The sequence below is a fragment of the Microtus pennsylvanicus genome, chromosome 20, assembly GCF_037038515.1.
Source record: "Microtus pennsylvanicus isolate mMicPen1 chromosome 20, mMicPen1.hap1, whole genome shotgun sequence".
Lineage (NCBI taxonomy): Eukaryota > Metazoa > Chordata > Mammalia > Rodentia > Cricetidae > Microtus > Microtus pennsylvanicus.
Genome location: NC_134598.1, coordinates 27102710 through 27125062, shown reverse-complemented (window position 1 = coordinate 27125062; position 22353 = coordinate 27102710). Strand labels below are relative to the sequence as shown.

The following is a 22353-nucleotide window of genomic DNA, read 5'->3' as shown; positions in this document are numbered from 1 at the left end:
CAGTCAGTAAAGTACTTGCTCACAGACATGAAGACCCAAGTTCAGATTTCCAGTATTTATATCAAAAGCTGAGTGGACAGATAATGTGGAATGTTTTTCTATATATGTGTAGCATTTACTGGTTGATTAATAAGGTTGTTTTAGCAGACTAAAGCCAGGTGGGAAATCTGAACAAAGATATATAGAGACAGTAGGTGGAGTCAAAGAGATGCCATGTAGCCACCAAAGGAGAAGGTACCAGGACATTACAGGTAAGTCACAGCCTCATGGCAATATATAGAGTAATAAAAACAGGTTAATTTAAGATGTAAGATCTAGCTAGGCATATGCCTCAGCCATTGGCCAAACAGTGGTGTAATTAATATAGTTTCTGTGTGATTATTCAGGTCTGGGTGACTGAAAAATGAAAGTGCAGTCTCTGTGTACAGATAGGTATGCATCTGAAACCCCAAGCCTGAAGAAGTAGAGATATACTTATCTGTAGATAGGTATACAAGTAGATGCCTGGAGGTCACTGGCCACCTAGCCAGCTACTGATATGCTCTACATTCAGAGGAGAGATAGCTTATCTCAAATAGACAAAAGCAATGAAGAACTCTCTCTGTCTCTTTTGGCACACACACACACACAAAACCAACCATAAACATACAAAAAATAAATTGGATGAGCCTTTGTACACCAATTTGCCCCAAATTTTCTCTACAAGAAAATATAGAAAATGTAACATATCTTAAATAAGGTAAGGGTGTGAGGCATTTAAAATATCTTTCCACAGACAGCTCATGAACTATCTGAATCACTGCTTCTTGTACATGTGTCCCTACAAGTCATCCTTCTAGGTTTCTATATTCTGAAAATTTTTCTTTGATGTTGCTTTTAAAATATTTTTTTCCAGATTTAAGACACCGATGATTCCAGACTACAACAGACACGTCTCCTGATTTGAATGCTGAATAGCTTTATATTGCTACCTCACACTGAGTCAATACTATATCCATTCAACATTACAGTTTTTATTTTAAAACCTTTTTAAATATATATTTGTTATGTATACAATAGTCTATCTGTGTGTATGCCTGCAGGCCCGAAGAGGGCACCAGACCTTATTACAGATGGTTGTGAGCCACAATGTGGTTGCTGGGAATTGAACTCAGGACCTTTGGAAGAGCAGGCAATGCTTTTAACCGCTGAGCCATCTCTCCAGCCCCTCAACATTACAGTTTTAAAAAGACATTTTAAGAAGAGAATCAGTAGGAATGGCTGTAACACAAGCTGGATGCTCTAATATATTTTCATTTTTTCAATCGGTTCAAATTTGATGGGAGATATTGACTATCTCAGTATAGTTAATGGGAATACATTTATAACATGTAAGAATTAAGGTTTATATTCCTTTTTACATGTTTCAGACATTAAATGACATGCATAGAGCTCTTACATGATGTGGACATGCTTTGACAGTCTCACAGGCATTTGAAGTATCTATGGTGGAGAATTCTTACCTATGGATATATTCATATGTTCCATGTGTATTTTAATTCTATTAATTTAAAATGTTTGCCTATATAATTTGGTACTTCTCAAAATGCTTCAATTACCTTATATCCTTTAACATTTACCATAACTAAACACCACCACCAAAGTCAGAAATTCAATGCTCCAAATGCAGTCAGGGGTTTTGTATTTTGTTAACTTTTTATTAATGGCAGGATCTCCTTGAACTTGGAGATCATAATGGCAAACTGAAGTTAAGACGGAATCAAATGGCTTCTGTGTTCTGGCTTTATATCCCACCCCTTTTCTTCAAAGTCAGAATTCTCATTTTTAAAAGTAAGTAAAATGTCAAGGTTTTTATCTCTCCTTTAAAATATTATGTGGTTCCAAACTACTTTCTGCACAAATATTTAAATAGAAAACACTGTTAATCAAACTGACTCTTTTTTTAACTGCTATGTCTTACAGGCTCTGAAAAACTTAAATTCCCTAGTTCGATATACATCTGCCACCTAGTGGCCATGATGTACATGACCCGTGGGAGAAATCTGTGCCATACCTAGTAGCGTTTTTGAAAGACAGCACAGATGGGACTGGTCACCTCTCTAGGTGTCAGTAGCCATGAACTAACAACACATGCTTGAACATGAAAAGAAATCGTCACACCTTACGTATTTAATAATTGTGGATCTCCTAATTTAATTTAAAATAATAATCAGTTCATTCAAAGAAAAAGAAAAACATAGAATATTAATACACGTAAAATAATCTGATTGTGTTGGCAAAATGCACTATAATTATATATTTATTTCAACATATTGCTATGTGACTCTGGGTTTTTTTTTCATCCAGAAGACTAAGATAAAAAAATAGATGCTTTGAAAAATCCTTAGATTTGTGTATTTTAAATTTCCGTACAGGTTTTTATGCAGTTACAATAACATACATATATTTTATCTAAAGCATTTTCACAGTGAATCTGTTGAATCTCTTTTGACATATAGGCCACTAATTATCATGTTTTTCACTGACAATGTAATTGTTTTGTTTTAATGGTGCCAGTAAGGAGGACAATTAACCAATTTGTGGTTTACATGCTTAGATATGAAATCCAAGTTGCTAAGCTATATAATGTTTCATAACTTCATCTTAAGAGTTACGAGTAACAGTATGTGTTCCTTCTTTGGCTTAGTTTTAAGAGAGAGAGAGAGATGTGTGCCGGCGACACATAGGACCAGAACATCATTTAATTCATTGATGGAGCCAGTCACTAACTAGAGCAACAGCTTACTAAGGAAAGAAACAAACTGCTGGTCTGTTGCTGGTCAGACAAACTGATAGTAACTAATATCTTTATAACAGCCCTAGTTCCAGCTCTTTGCAGCTGTTTAGATAGACACACATGTCCCTGAGATGGAGTCTGTATGCCTACATCATTCTTAGTAATGCCTTCAGCTCCGATCCCTTTGCAAGAGCAGACACTACCTTTCCACAGTCTTCACATTCCGCTTCATGGATACTTTGTGAGTCATAGCCAGTTGTCTATGATTCTATTCCTCCTCATAAGGAGGCAGAGAGTGGTTCATCTATTTCCAGTGTAGAATCCTGTAATGCTATCAATGTTTATGGAGCATAGAGAAACCAAAAGAAATATATGAAACAAATGGTGGCCATTAACTAGTTCTAACAGAGGACCAATAGTGACTTATAATGACTTCTTCCAGTGGAAACTAAATCCACTTGGTTAAGGTAGCACAGGGAAATGTAGGTGGGGGTGCCACCACATCTCTGCCATTTCCAAAGCCTCCTATCTTTGTAAATAAACAGATTTTTACAGGAAATAAAAATAACATCTGTAAATATAAAGAGCAAATTCTTGGCTTCATAATCTTGGTGACCAATGACCAAGATTGGAATCATCACGAAAATGGCCCTCTTTGGAAATGCTTGGTGCAACATTCCTTCCCAGAATGCATACAAAAAGACATGTGGATGTTAAAGTGCCTGGAATAAAACTTTCAAACAATCAACACTTACTTTATTCTATGTTATCTTTATCAAACTCTTAACTTGGGTGAAACTTGATACTATTTATACATTCTGGACTCACCAATAAAATGGCCGGAGTTAGAAACTACTAAAAGATCTGGCCTTGGCTGGATGGCTACTGTATGTCAGATTGGAAGCCAGTGCTCCATTGGCTAACATCATTAGCTGCACTCTGAAGTGGAGAGAACGTGAATAAAATGTTACAGTCACTTTGGATTATACAAGGACACAATTTTCATTCAATATTTAAAGCCGTGAGTATTTAGTCATACTGCGTATTGCAATGCTGTCTTTGCAAAGTGCTGAGTCTCTGTTATTGAAGTCCAAAGGTTTTATGATAAATTATTTATAGGATGAGATATTTTAGAGAGAGAGAGAAAAAAAAAGCAGAGCGCCAAATTGTGCTGGCACATCATTAAGAGAGTTATTATGGCCTCTTTCTTCTAATATGGAAATAGAGCGATCATTCTAATTGAGAAGTCTTTAACTCTCTAAATTAACTATCACTAATGAAAGTGGATGAAAATGGAGAATTTCTGGCTCCCAGGTGAAAGGAGTCATACGACTCTCTAGAAAAATAAAATCCAACATAAAAAGTAAACCCTGTATTTTCAGAAGATCAGAAAAGACAGAACATGAGGAAAAGTCAAAGTGTATCAACTGGAAAACGTTTGGCCTGCGGAAAGAATCAGAAATTACAGTGGAAACTATTAAAATTTAAAATTTAATGTGCTACATTTTCTTGTATCTTGCACACTGAAGGTAACCTGTGCTTCCTAGACCTACTCATTACCAACTGAAGTTGATGAATTCATCTTCATTTATGCAATCATGTTTTCTTTTTCATAACTAAATTAACCACCATTCCCTGAAATTATATGTGTAGGCAGCACTTTTGAGCATGTGTGTATGCATTTACATATGTATACATAATTTAATAAACAAAAGCTTACCATTGGTCTATCACCACCTCTGGGTTGGCTATGGAAATTACTAAGGTAGCAACAATTACCAGAAAGATACTCCGAGTAATTAAAATCTTATTGGAATTATAGTCTTCTGCACTAGGTCCATTTCTTAAATATCTTTCATTGTGTAGGAAGACTATATTTTTATATGGTTATATATTTTGTTAATAAACACTTAGAGCAAAGGTCACAGCTAACTTGGAAACCTAGCATTAATTAACTTGCACAATCTGCTATGTGTTTCTACTAAATGATAGGAATTAGCTTATAATTTATGGAGTAGCCAGGATTATGTTCAGAACATTTTACCAATAGTTATATGAACGGTAATTGCCCAGAACACAGGCCAAAGAGCACCCCATAAATGGCTAAATTGATAAGTAATAGGCTCTGTGTCATGGGCTTATTATTTACTTAGTAGGGACAATCTCTGGGCAGGATGTGACCTCACAGTAGGGAATGTGACGAAATGAGAATGTCTCATGTTGGCTATGTCTCGCAGTTTTGCTTTCCTCTCTTTAGAGTTTTGCCTACTCCACAATTCTCCTATAATAATACTCTGAACATTAATACATTTAATATCTACCCATCACAAGGTATCTATTAGCCAGAGTTTTGCATAAATATAAATGAAAGAAGACACAATACATTTATTCATAAAAGATTCTGACAAATGATGGGTAAAGGCCTTAGGAAAAATAAGCCCAGTTCCTTTTTTAAAAAATACTGTTTTTATTTTTTCTTTTAAAAGGCCACATTTGCATGAAGTATTTTTCATAACTGTCTACTGCTACTTACTTCCAATTTCCCATAGGAGACAATAGTCTGACCTTCTCCCAACTTTTTGTCCATTTTTTGATATTAATAAGTATGAATTCACTTAATGTCTTTCAGATGCGTGTGGTAGTTTGGCCATTTACAAGGTATGGGCTTATCAATACCCACATCCTTGAAGAAGTATAATTTTCCTTCCTATAGGTGCCAGCGACTGCCCATAGCTCCTCTGCAAAGAGTAGAGCTTTGGAGATCTCTCACTATGCACTCAATTTGCAATTTTACCTGGCTTGACCATGTGCAGATAATCATAGCTTCTGTGAACTGATGTGTTCAACAGCTATGTCATGTCCAGAGGTCAGCATTTCAACACTCTTTTTCTACCTTTCTTCTGGAGTGTTCCCTGAGCCTTGTGGTTACATATACTTAGCAGTCTGACTGGTTACTAGTCCTCGTACCAACCACTACCACCAGATTAAGAAACTTCTCTAGCCGAAGTTGAGTGTCACACAAATCTATGGGCAAAAGGAAGGAAATTTGACAGCATGACCCCTTAACAAAAACATCAAAAGCAGGCTCCCCACTAGGGCCTGTGACCTGCCTAGTTGTAATGGTATTTTATTTGTATTTCTTGCCTGAAAACCAGAGGCAAAGCTAAATTCACTAGAGGTCAGACAATGGTGGCACACACACACTTTTAATCGTGGTATTCAGAAGACAAATAGATCTTTGAGTTCAAGACCACCAGGGGCTACACAAGAACAATGTAGAAAAAAATCCAGGTGGTGGTGGCTCACACCTTTATTTTCAGTCCTAAAGAGTCACATACCTTTAATCCCAGCACTAGAGGGATTATAAAATGGGAGGAGAGAGAGGCCTAGTCTGCTTAGTTTACAGTTGCCCAGTCTTGGGAGAAGTAAGACCTCTCTAGTGTCTTAGCTGCTTTGCTTCTCTAGTTTTCAGTGTGAACCCCAATTTCTGTCTCTGAGTTTTTATAATTCATTTTACATTCATGGGCTTTTAATCAGAATTGTAGAACTAGGCATGAAATCCCTCCTGTGGATCAGGTCTCACAGGCCATCAGAAAACAATTGTTATCACCATAACCAATGCACTATGCTTACATTAGTGGGTGCATCTTGCCCATAGGGTCAGTACCGAAGCAGGTAGGGCCAAGCATTGGGCAACACTATTTGTGATTTTTTTTTCTCCTCAAGCAGGCCATATAGCGCCTGCCTTTTGGCATTATGTAAGTTAGCTGTCAGTGAAAGTGTTTTCTGTCCAGCTTGAGGCTAATTTCTGACCTGCATCCAAACTCAGGGGTGTTTTCAGTATTAGGGTCTTATCACACAGTTAAGGTAGGCAACCATTTGCCTGTATTGCTTGCGTGACTCTGGGTATCTGTAGGACCAATTTGTAGGAAGGTATCCTGTGTCTAGCTCTGAGATTTTCATATAATATTCCACGTCTTCTGGGAGTGCCTCTGTCTACCCTTAAAGGATATTCTGTTCAAATTCTTGTATATAATATTTTTGTTAGATTATAAAATTAATAGATTTCTGTAAGGTTTCTTCATTTATACCTCATTTAGACTAACCCACACTTATTCTCTTTTCCTCCAAGTTACCCTATCCCTCTGAAACCTTTAACACAGATGTACCCCCTCCTTTTTCCTCTTATGCCATCTATGTTCTAACAGTGCTCCCTAATTATTTTCCCCATGGGTTAGAAGATAATAGATTCCATACATCTCCACATGCCTCTTTTATTTCGGCAAATCCATCCCAACCCCTTCATTTCCTATACCCACCATATTTGAACTTTTTTTGGACACAGTACTCCACTTCTTTTTCATTTTATTCAAATTTCTTATCTCTTCCTCCCTATGGTTTCCTGGCTTCAACATGTACTTCATTTCAAATATATAATAGATTTGAAGCTAAGATCCATATATGAGAGAAATCGTGAAATGTTTGAATTCAGGGACCTGAGTGACTGTACTCAGTAAAATTTTGTTAAGATCTATCACTGAGCTGCACTCCATATTTTTTTTACATTTAATATGCCATTTTGTATAAGTACAGCATTTTTCTTATCCATTCATTGCTGATGGGCAATTTATACATCCGTTGATAGACATCTTGGTTAATTCCATCTCCTAGCTGTTATGAACAAAGCCATAAAGAACATGGAAGTATTAGTATCTAAGCAGTGGGATATAAAGTCCTGGGGTGTATGCCCAAGTGTAGTATAATTATGTTATAAATTCTATAATTCCTGAACTGATGAAAATTCATGAACAGTGGAGATGGTTCAAGCCATATAGTGCTTATGACACAAGCATGGGGAGCTGAGTTCAAATCCCAGTTTCGATGTAAAAAGCCACACACGGTGGGTAGTTAGAACCTCAGGGCTGGGTGTGCAGATACGGCCATCCTTGGAGGTCCCTGGCCAGCTTAGTCTTTGCTGAGTTAGTGAGCTCCAGCATCATCAAGGTATTCTGTCTTGAAAACGCTCATGAAAAATAAGTGGAGAAGACACCAGGTGCCAAGACCTGTCATCCACATTCCCATAGGCACGGTACACTCATGTGACCAGGCCATCACAGGCTGAGTGTGCATACAGACACATAACCACAGAAATGAAAATCTACGATCAACTACCAGCAGTTCTCATCTAAAAATTCTGTGATTTCTAATACAGCATCAGCTTTGGATCTTGTGGAAAGAAGTCAACTTTTGATATTAGTACCTTTTTCAAACAGGACATTCGCGCTTTAGCTGTCAAGCCACTGTTTAACTTCTCGACTTCTTTGCTGCTTTCTTTCAATATTTTTTATCTGCAAGAATCACATTAATATCAGTACATGAATGATATGTTGTGTTTAATGTGCATCCAAATATTTCAAGTTCCTCTGAAACAGTGATTAAATGCCTTAAATGATTCAGAGACACGCTCAGTTTAAAGAAGAAATAAGTTTAAGGTTATCCATTATTAAGGTTTCATTCACACAGATTTTTTAAATACATTGGCAGCTTCAGACCTTTCAATTGGTCTGAAGATATCAATCAATATTCCTTGATGCTTTTAAATCACAAAATTTGCCCTAAACACAACGTTTATTCTTGTAACAACATATACTTATTTTCTAAAAATGTCTATTTAAATACCTTTGCCCGATATGAAAGAAGACATGAGAAAGCAATTCCTCGCGTGTAAACATAACGTAGACACAGGCCTAATGATAGGAATAGACACAAAACGGTGCACACATGCTTTCTAGACCCCAGAGGTATTCTGTGCTACTGAGAGGAGTCAACTCACTTATTGCAATGTGGTACTCAATCCCTATTTTTTTCTTTTTATGCTTGTCACTGGAATTAAGCAGCAGATGGTGCATTGCAGATGTGGCGTTGGCTCTGTCAATTTCCCCTAGATGGCGATCTTTTCCAAGAAGCTATACAGCCACATACAGGCACTACTTTTCTTCTCCCCTGTGACTTGAGCTAGCCTCAACACGAAAACCTTACACTAACTACTGTCCTTACGTCTGGAGGAGGGGGTACAATTTTGAGACACAGTATGAGCAATATGATTTTGAATTTTTTTCTTGATTTTTCTGAAACCGTCAAGACGTGTGTTACTCTAAAACCTTAAATATGAAATATCAGAAAAGATATTTCAGTAGCATTTATTCTGAGATTTTGGTTAATTATGGAAAAGGCTGTGAAGAATTATACTTGAATGTTAGTTTCCGGGCTAAATGCCATGGATCTTTTTATAAATCGTGCAGTGTTTATTAGGCTCTTTGGATTGGCAGTGGATTTCTTGTGCTGGCCTCTGTCAGTCTTTAAAAACATTTTATTGTATTTATTGTGTGTGCGTGTGTGTGTAAGAGAGAGCGATATGGAGAGACAGAGAGATACAGAGGCAGACAGACAAGGAGAAAGAGGGGTGAGAGAGGGGTTTGTGGGCAGTGGTGAAAGCACAGTTTGTGGGTTCTTTCCCTCCACTATGTATGTGCGTTTAGGGGATGGAACTGTCACCAACGTGACAATGTCAGGAAACACATTTAGCTCCTGAACCATCTCACCAGGTCCTCTGTTGCTCGTTTGGGACCTTTCCTTCATGCGCTCAATTTCAGTTGTATGAGGAGAGGCTGAGCCGACTTACATTTTCTGTTTTCCCATGATGCATTGAAAGGAAAAAGACAACAATATATAAAACAGTCAAACCACTTCGAAATAGTGGTGATGTGGAGTAAAAACCTGCACAAAACTTAGATAAATACGATATTTCTTTCCTTCTGAGTGTCTCCCCAGTTCAATAAGACTCTTCTAAGACACCCCACATACTCGATATTTACAGGCCTCACCTTGTCTTCCTTTGCATTGCAACTTCACCCTGTTATTTTCACCTTGTGTTTCAATTTTCCACTGTTCCACCTAAGGCTTTAACCATCAAGAGCTGTGGAGTCCGCCAAGAGGAAGGATGGCTGTAACTTCTCTTAAACCCGGCAAATAGTACTTTGATGAATCCTATAATCCTTCGTGGGGTGGGGCAAATTTGAATTAAAGTCACTGTGTTTTTATAATTATTTGGAAGGAAACTAAACATACATTATATACCAAGCATCCAGAAAGCAAGAAGTACAACCTCTATTTTCTAGATAAACCTTAAAAGAAACTAATGGCATTCATCCCAGTTTAAAAGCTGGTAGCTAAAACTGAGGTACCAAAAGCTGTTTCTTCTGTTGCCTAAAACTCGCTAGGTTTGTGTTGCAGCCAGCCTAGAAAAGTGAATACCAGCCCGACAGGTCTGTAATCTCAGCACTTGAGAGGTTGAAGCAGGAGACCCACGAGTTCAAGGCCAAGCTCTGTCACACGATGAGTTCTAGGCCACCCTAGAGTTAAAATGTCTGTAACATTCTAACAAGTAAGAGATAATCTAAATAAAACAAATAATAAAATAAAAGTGGATTATAATAAAAATGAAACCTAAGGTTTTCATTGCTCTGTTGCGTCCCCCATCTCTACAACCAAACCTCGAAGCTCCCTCTGCATTCAACATAAGAAACTGCTTCAGATTCAAAGTGAAATTTCTATGAATAGACCATTGGAAAGGATTTACCGAATCAATTAATAGGAACCTTTCAGCTTTTCTGTCTTGAACCCTGAGCAGGGGCCTTAGCCAGTAAAGATGACCATTGGGGTTTGGTGCACTCATGAAAACTTTGACCTAGTTCCATTTGGAACTCTGACAGGATGTTCTCCCTGTCTCTCACAAATGCTTCCTTGGCAACTGCTGAGAATCTAACATTCTTCAGCCCCCATAACCTCAATGTGGTCATCCATCCTCTCTAGGACCACTGATGAGTGTTCTCACTGCTCACTGATAGGTACCTTTCTCCAGGCCATGTCTGTGAAATATGGGCACCTCATATCAGGCCCAGGGATACAGTCTGTAAGATCCAGCACAAAATGCCAGTGCTGTATGTATGTGCAAGTATAATGCTGTATTATTTGTGTTTTAATAAATAAAACTTGTCTGAAAATTAGTGCAAAGCAACTACATTAGTCAGCCATACTGGCCAGGCAGTGGTGACACACACCTTTAATCCCAGGAGCCACACTAGCTAACCATAGAGGTCGGACAGTGGTGGTACATGCCTTTAATCCCAGCACTAGACAGAAACATAAGATGGGAGGAGACAGGTCTGAATCTCAGTCTCAATCTGAGGAGCTGAGGCAGGATCACCCATTTTGGTCTGAGTTAAGAGCCAGTTATTGGCTGCTTTGTTTTTCTGATCTTCAGGTTATAATTATTCATGGCATACAGGAGTAGGGGGAAAGCTTTTCATTTCTTCTGTAATTTATCCCATGATTAAGAGAAAATGATGAATGCCTTGTTTCCATGTGAATGGAAATGAACATAGACAGGCAAACACAAACCTTCCAGAAGCCTGTGTCTGGCCCGCAACTCCAGCTGCCTGCTACCCCCACCTCCCCATCACAAGCAGGAGAGAGTGAAAGCGGGGGGGGGGGAGAGAGAGAGAGAGAGAAGAAGAAGAAGAAGAAGAAGAAGAAGAAGAAGAAGAAGAAGAAGAAGAAGAAGAAGAAGAAGAAGAAGAAGAAGAAGAAAGGGAGAAAGCACATACACAGAGATACAGCGTGTGTGTGTGCGCGCGCACACACACACACACACACACACACACACACACACACACACGAACTGAGAATCTCTGGCAAGCGATGGAGACAAGAAGGCATAAGAGGCAAGTTCTGATGTCCTAGCACTTTCTCCACCATTTGTCACTTCCAACACAAATTCAAAGGTAATATTGTCAGGAATTTTAAGAGAAGGTTCCCAGAATTTGAGCCCCCGAGTCTAGGGTCCAGTCCAGGAGAACGAGGCTGTATCTAAGGAGGCCATGTTTAAGGGTATCAAGAACAGGTTGAAGCCAGGCTAACCCCTTTCAAGATGCTTCTACAGAATTCTCTGTCTTTGCTGTGCTCTGCTCTCTGTATTCCTGGATACGATGCTCCTCAGAAACACTGATCACCTTGAGAGCTTCCTATGCACACTAGATTTATTCTGTTACGGTCATGAGAACGATGCCTTTATAGCATTCCTCCAACCCCCCTGTAAACGAGCTGTATGCCATGCTGGTTCCCTTAACTTCTTTTCACCCATCAGCCCGCTGTTCACTGCCTGCCTCTAATATTTCCATCTCCTCTCCAAGAGCTTTCTTCCTCTTCACTGTGCTGAACAGTCAACCCAGAGTGTGTTGACATCACGGGCCCCTTGGCCCCCAGCCCATTGCTTTTCAGTTTTCACCAGTGATTGTGAGATCATATCTTGCTCCTTTCTATATCAAGGATCCCTTAGACCAGTGGTTCTCAACCTTCTTAATGCTGAGATCCTTTAATACAGCTCCTCCTGCTGTGGTGACCCTCAATCATAAAATTATTTTCCTTGCTCCTTCATAATTGCAATTTAGCTACCTTTATGACTGTGATGTAAATATCTAATATGCAGGAGATCTGATATGCAACCCTTGTGAAGGGTCATTTGATATCCCAGAGGGGTCATGACCCACATGTTCAGAAGCACTGCCTTAGACAAATAAAATGTCCAGTGGAAACTTCGGAACCAGATTCTTTTTTTTTTCCCTTTAGTTTAGTTTAGTTTTTTTTTTCTATCTCTTCTAAGAAAAATAAATTTGTAGGAAAGAGAAATGGGTTCATTGATTACAGAGGTGTGATAGTTATTTCCTTTTGAAGATTAAATTGCCACACATAAAATTGTCTGGTGCCAATTACATCATAGTTTTGCAGTGGATTTTATGACGTTAATAGTATTATCAGATCTAAAAACATATATATGTACTTGTATACACATGAATGTATAAGTGTTTATATGTACACACACATAACCCCCCCCAATTTCTCTCTCTCTCTCTCTCTCTCTCTCTCTCTCTCTCTCTCTCTCTCTCTCTCTCTCAAACACACACACACACACACACACAACTCCATTTTGTAAACTGAAAATTGGATAATGTAAATTCAGTAAACATGTTTCTTTAATTTTACTGGAAGTCTCAAACTCATTACTCATTTATTTTTCATGTTTTTTTCTTTACTGTTATGAGGAACATGTCTGAACTTCATGATATATCACTTTCTTAAAAATATTTCCTTATCTCTTCTGAAATACCCCAGAAAAGTACAAATGCTGGGCCAAAATGAGTGATTCAAAACACTGTATGAATTTTGTCTAAGTTGTTCTAATATGATCTTCACAATGTGACCTAATGATATAAATATAATTCCACATACTTTACATGTGAGCAAAGCAAGGGACAACCAAATAGAACGATTCGTTTTGGTCTTCTCAAATGTATGGTCTGTGGTTTTTGAATTGTCTTTTTTTAAAAAAAAAATTGCATGCAAAGATCTTAAGTGAGATTTCTTGGCAGTACTCAGAAGGTGGGAGGATTTGCATATGGCAGAGGAATCTGTATGCTCAGTTAACTCTGCAGAGGGTTCTGAAAGGGACATTTAGTAAAGTTTTCTAGAATTTAAATGTTCTCACTGCAACATTTCCTGTTTGGGGAAGAGTCTTTAGAAAGACAAGACAGGGTGGCAACATCCTTGTTCCATCCCAACAGTCCTGTCAATATTGTCATATTTATCCCAAAGTAAGATTAGGATGATCTGCATCCAAAACCACACTGGCCTTGAAAGGTAAATCATACAATTAATAAATACCAGCTGCTGTATGAAAAGGGATCTTTTATCTAAGTCATCAACTCCATTTGAAAGCATGGCATTTGGTTATTAGTAAGTATAATGCTTTATTCCCTGTTCACTTCTTTTGCCCACTGTCACCTTGGATAAAAATATTCACGTGAGCAACAGGACAAACTGCTGCTGTACTTTCAGTTCTGTCCTTGAACAGGCAAAGCCCTTGCACAAAATACACTGGATAATAACACACAGAGCCTGTAAGAGAAACATCACATATTGTTTGTTCTCACAAAAACAATCTTATTGATGCTTTATCCATAACTAACACAACTCACTGTTTGTTTTATGTTCATAATCCTGGCTTGCCCCTTATGTGTTGTAAATAGCATTGCATTTGGAAGTCAGGCATCCTGTATGCATTGAAGGGACTTCCGTTTTCCCATGATCCCCACTTCGCATGTTAACCATATTCAACTGCATTCAGATGGCAAAGTCCTCAGTGTGTGTGAGGCACTGCTGAAATGTTATATTCCATTTCTTTTTATTCCCTTCTGTCAGTGGATGCTTTATTAGACATAGGCAGCTGGGAGAGCATATGTTTCTTTGAAATAAACCTTTAAAATTCAGAGATCACATTTTCAAAAACCACCATGGCAAGTTTTAGTTCTTATAACATATCTGGAAGGATTCAAAATCCAACAAGTAAGAAGCTTCATTCTGCTTTTAAACCTACATCAAATTAAGAGTAAAGTCAAGGGATATTTTCCTTAACTTTTGATAAACTTTCACCTAAATCATTTTAATTAATTAATGCTATTGTATTTTCTCATTTAAAACAAAATTAATTCCATTTGCCGTGTTTGCATTTGATTTGCAGAGGTATCTTTGGACAGGACATTGTCACCTACTAATGTGTTGGGTTCCTTTGTGCCCCTCCTGGGATGTTTTCAGCCTAAAGGCCATGAGTTACACATACAGTAAAAGTATGTGTTTTTAGAATACATGAAGAATAAAAAGAATAAAGGCATATTGGAAAAGGTTGAAGGCAATGGATCAGAGCCAAATAGCATTTGGTAGGCATCTTTCTGTCCACACATCACATACGCTGCCTGTTTAATCTTCACAGCCTACTCAGTAGAATGTAGGTTGAGTCCTTAAATTAAGGTAATTGTACCAGCTCTCTGGGAAATTTAATGCTTTGCCTATACTGTAATAGGAAACAACTTAAAAGTAAATTATATGGCTTGGCCAGCAAGTTCTGATGTCTCCACTCTCCAGCAGATGCAGCCTAACTCCTTCATCTTAATGCTAACAGTTGTGGCCTGGACAGTTTGGGTAATTTAACTCTTATCTTATTTTTGCCTTTTGTCTCCCTCCAGTCTGTTTTTAGCACAGAAGAAGGAACGTTTGTCAGCTCATTCACGCCTCTTCTCAACACTCTCCAATTCCCAACTCATTCAGAAGAAATGTCAAAATCCTTAAAGTGTTACAGACCGCATGCAGCCTCTGGGTTCCTATTTGTGATTATGTCTCTCTGGCTTCTGTATCATACCGTTTTGTCCTCTGTGGGCTATGATCTAGTCTCACTGGTCAGTTACCTCCCATGTCTCAGTCTATGAATGTTCTTCAGAAGTTTTGTGTGTATTTATTTTCTTCGTAATAAACTCACCTGTACGATCTTCTCATCTATTGCAGGTGTTTGGGTAAAAGTCATCCCCTCAGTGAAGCTTTACTTACATTGCCCCACACCCAACCGATAGGCTTGGAACTCCGTTTGTTTCTAGTCATCTATCTCCTTCTGTGTATCATCTCATACTATTGTAAAAAGGTACACTCGATCAGCTTCTCCTATGTCCTCACCTTTAAATAAGTATGAGGGTAGGTACTCACACATTTGTGTGTATTGATGGATTCAAAATGCGACCCACTGTTGAATTTCTTAAAAAAACATGGTGGCATCGGTCTCACCAAGTGAACTCCTTTGCCGTGTACCAGTTGACACTGCCACAGTCTGGCACAACTTTTAAGAGCTACTGTGCACTTCAAATGTCCCATTCAGACACAGGATGATGAGGTTTTCTCTTCTGCTAATGAGCTATAATTCAGTTCCTTCCTGTGCTCACCTCTGCTGCTTTTATTTTTTCTCAAATTCTTTTCCCTAAGAGTCCTCCCCAACAGGCTTCCTGTAAGTATATTTTCATATCATATTTGTTCCCCCATGAAACTCAGCCTGGGCCCCAGCACTTTAGAAAAAGCGTGATGTTTAATAGGTCCATCAATAAATACATTTTGAAACATGGACGGCTACATGAATACAATAGAATGGTAATTTAAAATCGGTGAGTAAGAAGAAATGTTACGAATTCCCATTCTTTCTCTCCCTGGGAATGTGCAAGTAGCAATGATGTGCCTCCATGAAAGAAATGGCAACAGCAACTATTTCTTGGAGAATTTGGGAAGATAAAACATGAAAGAGACATATGATATAAAATGTTTAAAATCTCATTATAAGGCTTGGGATTTAGGTTGATAATAAATCTTATAAAACTGTTATTGTTACTATTTGTGAAAGCAAAAGAATCAGTTCAATGTCTAGTTCATTCTTTTTTTTTTTTTTTTTTTTTTTGTAGCTTAGTTCAAATTCTTCATCAGGAGAAAATCTCACGAAACATCCAAATGGACATGCTTTTGTTTTTCACGTGGGAGCAAAATCTAGAAATATGATTACAACCACGTCGTGCACAGATTAAATACATAAATAAAACTATAGTTAATGCCTAGATGAAAGAATACGAATGCCCTTATGCGTCAATCAGCATTGCAAATCTGGTTGGGAAGCCTAGAAAGGCAAGCAACAGAACCCCCTCTCACCCTGTGGCTAGGCTGGATTAAAAAACTCAAAGTGGTTTCCTGACTAATTGGCTCAAATAAATAGGGATGCAGGACACTTCATGTTCTACCACTGAATTCTGTTCCAGTATTTTACCACTCGCAAGGCTCAGGAGGCTCACTTTTAAATCATCGCTAATGTATTTCTAGAACTTTAATTTATTTCAAGCAGTTTTGGCCAGTGTACTAATGTACAACCACTGATCTCTGTCCTTTAAGCCTTAATTTAAGTACTTTAATTAATCAAACACTTTTTTTTTTAAATTGAGTCTTGGGCCAAGTATTGGTCTAAACTGGATGGCAGTTTTTAATGCATGGTCCTCTTTGGTGTCCTCTGACCTCCATGGAGTCCCAGAGTTTTTTTCATCTTTTCTAATAGTCTCATTTATATTTTGTTGATCTTCCTTGAGTGAAATCCAATTTTTCTACAACTTTCATAAATACTTCAGTAAAAGCTTGATTATTGCCAAATATGGAAGCAAGATTAGTGTGATAAGCTAGAGCAGCTTCTATTAATATATTCCAGCATGATGTTGGCTTTTAAAATAATTGCTTTATGCTGCTGAATCATCTCACTTTTATTACCTGAAAAGTTTAAGCACACTATATAAATATATGTAGCAACACTAAAGATTTTCTTTAATAAAGATATTTTATATGCATGTGTTTTGCCTGCATATATGTCTGTGCACAACATGTGTGCATTCCTGGTTCTTGTAGAAACTAAAAGAGAGTGTTGGGTCCCTTGAAGCTGGAATTAGAAGATGGTTGTGAGCCACCATTTTGCTGCTGGGTTCCAGATGAGGATTCTCTGTAAGAACAGTAAATTCTTTCAACCACTGTATCATCTTTCCAGCCCTATTAAAAAGTTTCTTTCTTAACACTAATAGAAAATGCAAATGATAGAACAAGGAGGAACTTAATAAACATTTGAGTTCATAATTAACTAATAAAATAAATTATCTTCAGCTCTGATGGAATTGCTAATATATCCAATCATTATTAAATACAGGTTTCATCATACATATGTCCCAGATTTCTTTTTCTCTTTTTCATTGAAAACATTTTTTTACATATTATATCGTGACTGTTCATTCATCTACATGTTAATTCATAACACCAGAAGCAACACTGCTAACACCTTTGTGATCCCTCAAATAATTCACAGAACATTGGTTAGCGTGATTCTCCAACCTATACATTACTTAAAGAGGCCCTATCAGAAATATATTTCTGAAACGATGAGTCAAGTGCAAGAAAAAAGTGATATGTGTTGTGAAAAAAGAAAAACACTCTTGCTAGGTATATTTCCTCGGGCAGGGGTTACAATGGAGTAAGTTCAACATTAATGAGCTAAAAATACATATGAGACATATCATTTGAATAGAAACAAACACAGTATTATATATTCATTGATTGTAAAAAAAAAACCCTGTGACAAGCAGTTGGCAGAAATGACTGGGAGCAGTGGCTCACCATTTAATAATTCAGTATTTTCAGTTACTTATTGAACATAGCTACCATGAATAATGAGAATCAACTGTGTATTGTGCAATGTGCCAGCTGGTAAAGAAGAAAGCAATTAAAATTGCTAAGGTAACTGCAAGTAAGATGCATTTCCAAACAAAAGCATGACAGTGCCTAAACTTGCAAATGACATCAAGATGAGGGTAGGGGAAAACATCTTCTCGAGATTTTAAGCCTGTTGTCAGCATTGCCAAGCAACCCTTAATGTTGGTCATTGCAGCCAATGAAGCTCTTCAGCAAAAGTTTTTATCTGCATTAAAGATGTGAGCATTACCTGCATGTTTGCTCAGTTGAAGCTGTCTTGCATTTGTAAGAGTCAATCAAAATTTACAGCTGAGGGATATGGTGGTGATGAGATGATGACGTTCATAAGCAAAAACATAAAGGTGCGTGAAAAAATGATGCATGCTCTTCTGTAGGGAAGCAACTGCAATATACACTGGAAAAGCAATGTTTTCACGGTAAATGCAATCCCATTAGATAAAGCTGACAGTCACTGAAGTGCTTCTGCATGCATCGCTCTGAGCCACGCTCAGTTAGACACAGCACAGCCTCGGTGGATAAGTTTGCAATCTACTGAACTTTAGAGGTTAAGACAATTATCTACTACGGTGAAAATTAAAATGAGAGGCCTAAAAAGAAGGGATTAAGATACAGTAAGGGGAAAAAAAGCAATCACTGGTGATTGAGACCATGCTTAATAATATAGATAAAACTGAACAGAGGCACTCTGGTCAGGTTGATGGGATTCAGAATTACCATGGAAACAACCCCCAGGGCAGGTCTGTGAGAATTTCTAGACTGAATTAACTGAGGTGGGAAGAACCACACTAAGTGTTTAAATATAAATTATATGGTGGGGGGCAACATCCTATATAACATAGAAAGGAGAATGTGAACTGAGCACTCTATCCGTCTTTGTATTCTGAATGGATGCAATGGGAAAAGCTGCCCCAAGCTCCTGTTGCCACACATCCTCCACCAAGACGGATTCTGCGTTCGGTCTGTGAGCCAAAAAAATCTTTTCTTCTTTAAATTTCAATTGCAGACACATCCCATGCTGTAGCATTGAGAGCCGCCATTGGCAATTTCATCTCACGAGTTTCTTTTTCAGTCTGTTCATTGTATTATCTTTATACACCAAAATTTCCAATTTCCACCAGTCTACTTAACCACTTAACCTCAACTGGCATACTTTCTCCTGACTTATCATGTTAAAAGCAAGCATTTCAAGGTATGTGAAGATCACTTCGTTCTACACTCAGTCCCTGTCTCACTAACCACAGATGACCTATAAGGCTATGCTGCCACTTAGACACACTTAGCTCCAAAATATATAACTAAAACACTTAGACTTGTGCACTCACTGTTCTTTACGACAGTAATTATCTACTACAGTAATCATCACTTTTAAGTTTTCAGATCAGTTCACTTTTGACACAACTAATGTACTCAGCTCCTTGAACACTCCTAAGCTCTACCATTTCCAAGGTAAGAGACTTTAAAAGCTCACCACTACTGTCATCTTCACAAAAAGCTCAAGGGTACTCGGGAAAACTAAAGGGGTGAGTGGTTTAAATAGCAAACATTTACATCTTCAAATCTAATGGCTAGGAAGTTCAATACCTGCAGATTTGTATTCTAGGAAGTACCATATTCCTGGTATGAAGACAGCTGTCTTCTTTTTGATGTTAAAACACGAGGGAGAAAGGATAGAACAAATTCAAGATCTCTATTTTCTCACCTCTTTTTGAAGATTTAGCTTTTCTTTTAAAATTTTTTTGATTTTTTTTGATTATGATATAGTTCTAGCATTTCTCCTTTCTCTTTCCTTCCCACAAACCCTCTAAGAAACCACTCCTTGCTCTTTTTCATATTTGCAGACTCTTTTTTTCATTGATGTGTGTATGTGTTTATTTAGGAATATAATGTTTAATATGTAATATTAAATTCCTAATTACATAATACTCTTGTGTATGTGTATGTCTTGTATGGCAGTATATGCAAATAAAGATAAGTACCTCTTAAGAACAGAAGAGTGTATTAGATATCCCCACAGCTATAGTTACAGGTGGTTCTAAGTTGTAAATGCAGGGGCTGGGAACTGAGCTCAGGTCTTCTGGAAGAGCACTCTGAGCTCAATCACTGATTCATTTCTTCAGCACCTCCACTGTCTTTTACAGCGGTCCTGGTCCCATCGAGATGTTTCCAATTTTAAAACCCAGCTACTTTCTGAAATTTGGGGTGCTTAAAGCCATGGGCAGCCAGAATTTCAACAAATGCATTCTGGGAAGCACAAGCATACAGTCTATACCAAAGCCCTCAAAACACTCCTTACAGAAGGAATTGCATGCTGAAGGATGGAATACTTAACAGATTGTTGCTTGCCATTTTTCAATCCCATTTTGTGACTGTTTTTTTTTTCCCCAGTGATGTGCAGTGCACTATGCCATGTGCTGCCATACAGTTTCTGAACTGGGCAAGGGGATGAAGATTGAATCACACAGAGACACACAGACAGAGAGACAGAGACATGGGTCATCCTTGAAACAAGAATGCCCCAAGAATGCCCCCTTTGTTGTGTACCAGGGCCGCTTATATAGGGATCTTTTACTAACAGCCACGCCCCAGCCAAACTCACCAGAAACCACTCTCCTGCCATCAGGAACTCCTGAGGGTCTCCTGCTCAGAGCAGCTGCAAGCATTACAAGTCAATTACTAGAAATTTAGGATCTGGGGAGTTCACAGCTCCCAACAGTTATGAATAATAAATGTTCCATACTTGTCACTTAACAACTTCTGAAGGGCTACTGGCTGTTCTTACATTAGTGATTACGTTGATCCTATGTCTGAAATCTAGATCTGTTAAATAGAAGAGACTATTCATAATCTGCCATCAGTACTGAAGACTGGGTGTGCTACCATATAAAATAAGAAAAGATGAGGTTTGGAAATTCCCCACTGGAAGGTTTTTATATAGGTAACACACATAAGGGCTGGAGAGCAAGTCATAAAGAAAAAGAACTTGAGAACCTTCAGCTTAAGGGGAAGGCTGTAAAATTCTGCAGGTATCGTTACAGACACTGAAGTGTGGAACATGAACTAGGTCTGCATCAATGGACTTGGTAAGAACATTAAAAATTCTGGTATATTTTTCCTTCATTTTGTTTTATTTGGTATATACTTTGGGGATTTGGAGACACTGTCTTATTTTATAGTTCAGGTTGACTTTGACCTCTTGCTCTTCCTTCCTGTAGACTACCCTGCTAGGCTAACATTTAACCACTGAGACTGTTCTCAGTTTTGTAGGAATCTTAAATTCTTGAGTCTGGGAAAAATAGACTTAAGACCATGGGAGGTGAGCCAAGGAAAGTAAGTTGTATTACAGAAAGTCATTACAGGGGAAGAACTACATTATTAAACACAGCCTGAACTGGAGATAAGAAACAAGAATACTGTTGATGTCAAATAGTCTTTTGGGAGCAGAGACCTAGAGCTATTCCAGTTCCAGGTGACGGAAGGTTAACTAGATCCACAGTGAGAGCAGAAATAACGTTGCCATGGGAGCAAAGGGGAGAGAGAATAAGATGAAGAAGTCAAGCCTGGAGCAAGGAAACATCTTGGCACACACATGTATACATATTTTGCTTCCCATGGCGTTCAACTTTTCTCACAGACAGGAGAGAAATGGTCTGTAATAGCCATGGTTTAAGAGTATCACATAGAGTCCAAGGACAGATTCTTGACATACTTTTCAGACATAAGAGGCATAAGTGTCCTGCACTGACACAAACTCTTTATGTTCCTTCTATGGTTGTGAAGAGTCATATAACAAAGAGGAAGACAACCAGGAATTACATAACGTGGTAATTGAGTCATTCTGCTAACTTAGAAGGGGAGAATGTAGCAATCGGTTTAGAATCATTGAGAACTCTTATCCTGAGCAGAGCCATTAAGTTCCCCATAACGTTATTTTGCTTGCTTCTTAGTACTGCACACTATTCACGAGGATAGTATATGAAAATAACTCAAAAGGAGGTTTATTAGGATGCAAACAATAGTTAGAAAGGATGTCAATAATACAGTAATATTTCTTCTCTTCTGAGGCCTAATATCCACTACCTAATGGCCCTTTACTTACACAGCTAAAGTGATTAACAAAAATAGAATCCATTCCATGTTGGTTGTAAACCATACATCAGTCTACTTTCTTTTCCAACTTTGTCCTGAAGTGAGCTGTAGCACACTCTCACATAGGTGACCACCTTTCTGCTTTTAGTTCCTTCCCTCTCTTTTCTTTCAAAAATTGATTAGTATTGTACTATTTAATACTGTTCTCTGTAGACACTGTATCTGTTTCCCCCCCTTAAATCTTTTTAACCAAACATCTGCAGTCATCAGAG

At 38.0% G+C, this 22353-nt stretch overlaps 1 long non-coding RNA gene across 1 annotated transcript in view; it reads right to left on the bottom strand.

Annotated features, from left to right (window-relative positions):
* The window catches only part of LOC142838584 (uncharacterized), a 188160-nt gene that overhangs the window by 10195 nt on the left and 155612 nt on the right, over positions 1–22353 (bottom strand). Inside the window, exon 3 of the long non-coding RNA XR_012908600.1 lies at positions 8037–8124. This is a non-coding gene — a long non-coding RNA (uncharacterized LOC142838584). The remainder of the gene's footprint in view (positions 1–8036; positions 8125–22353) is intronic.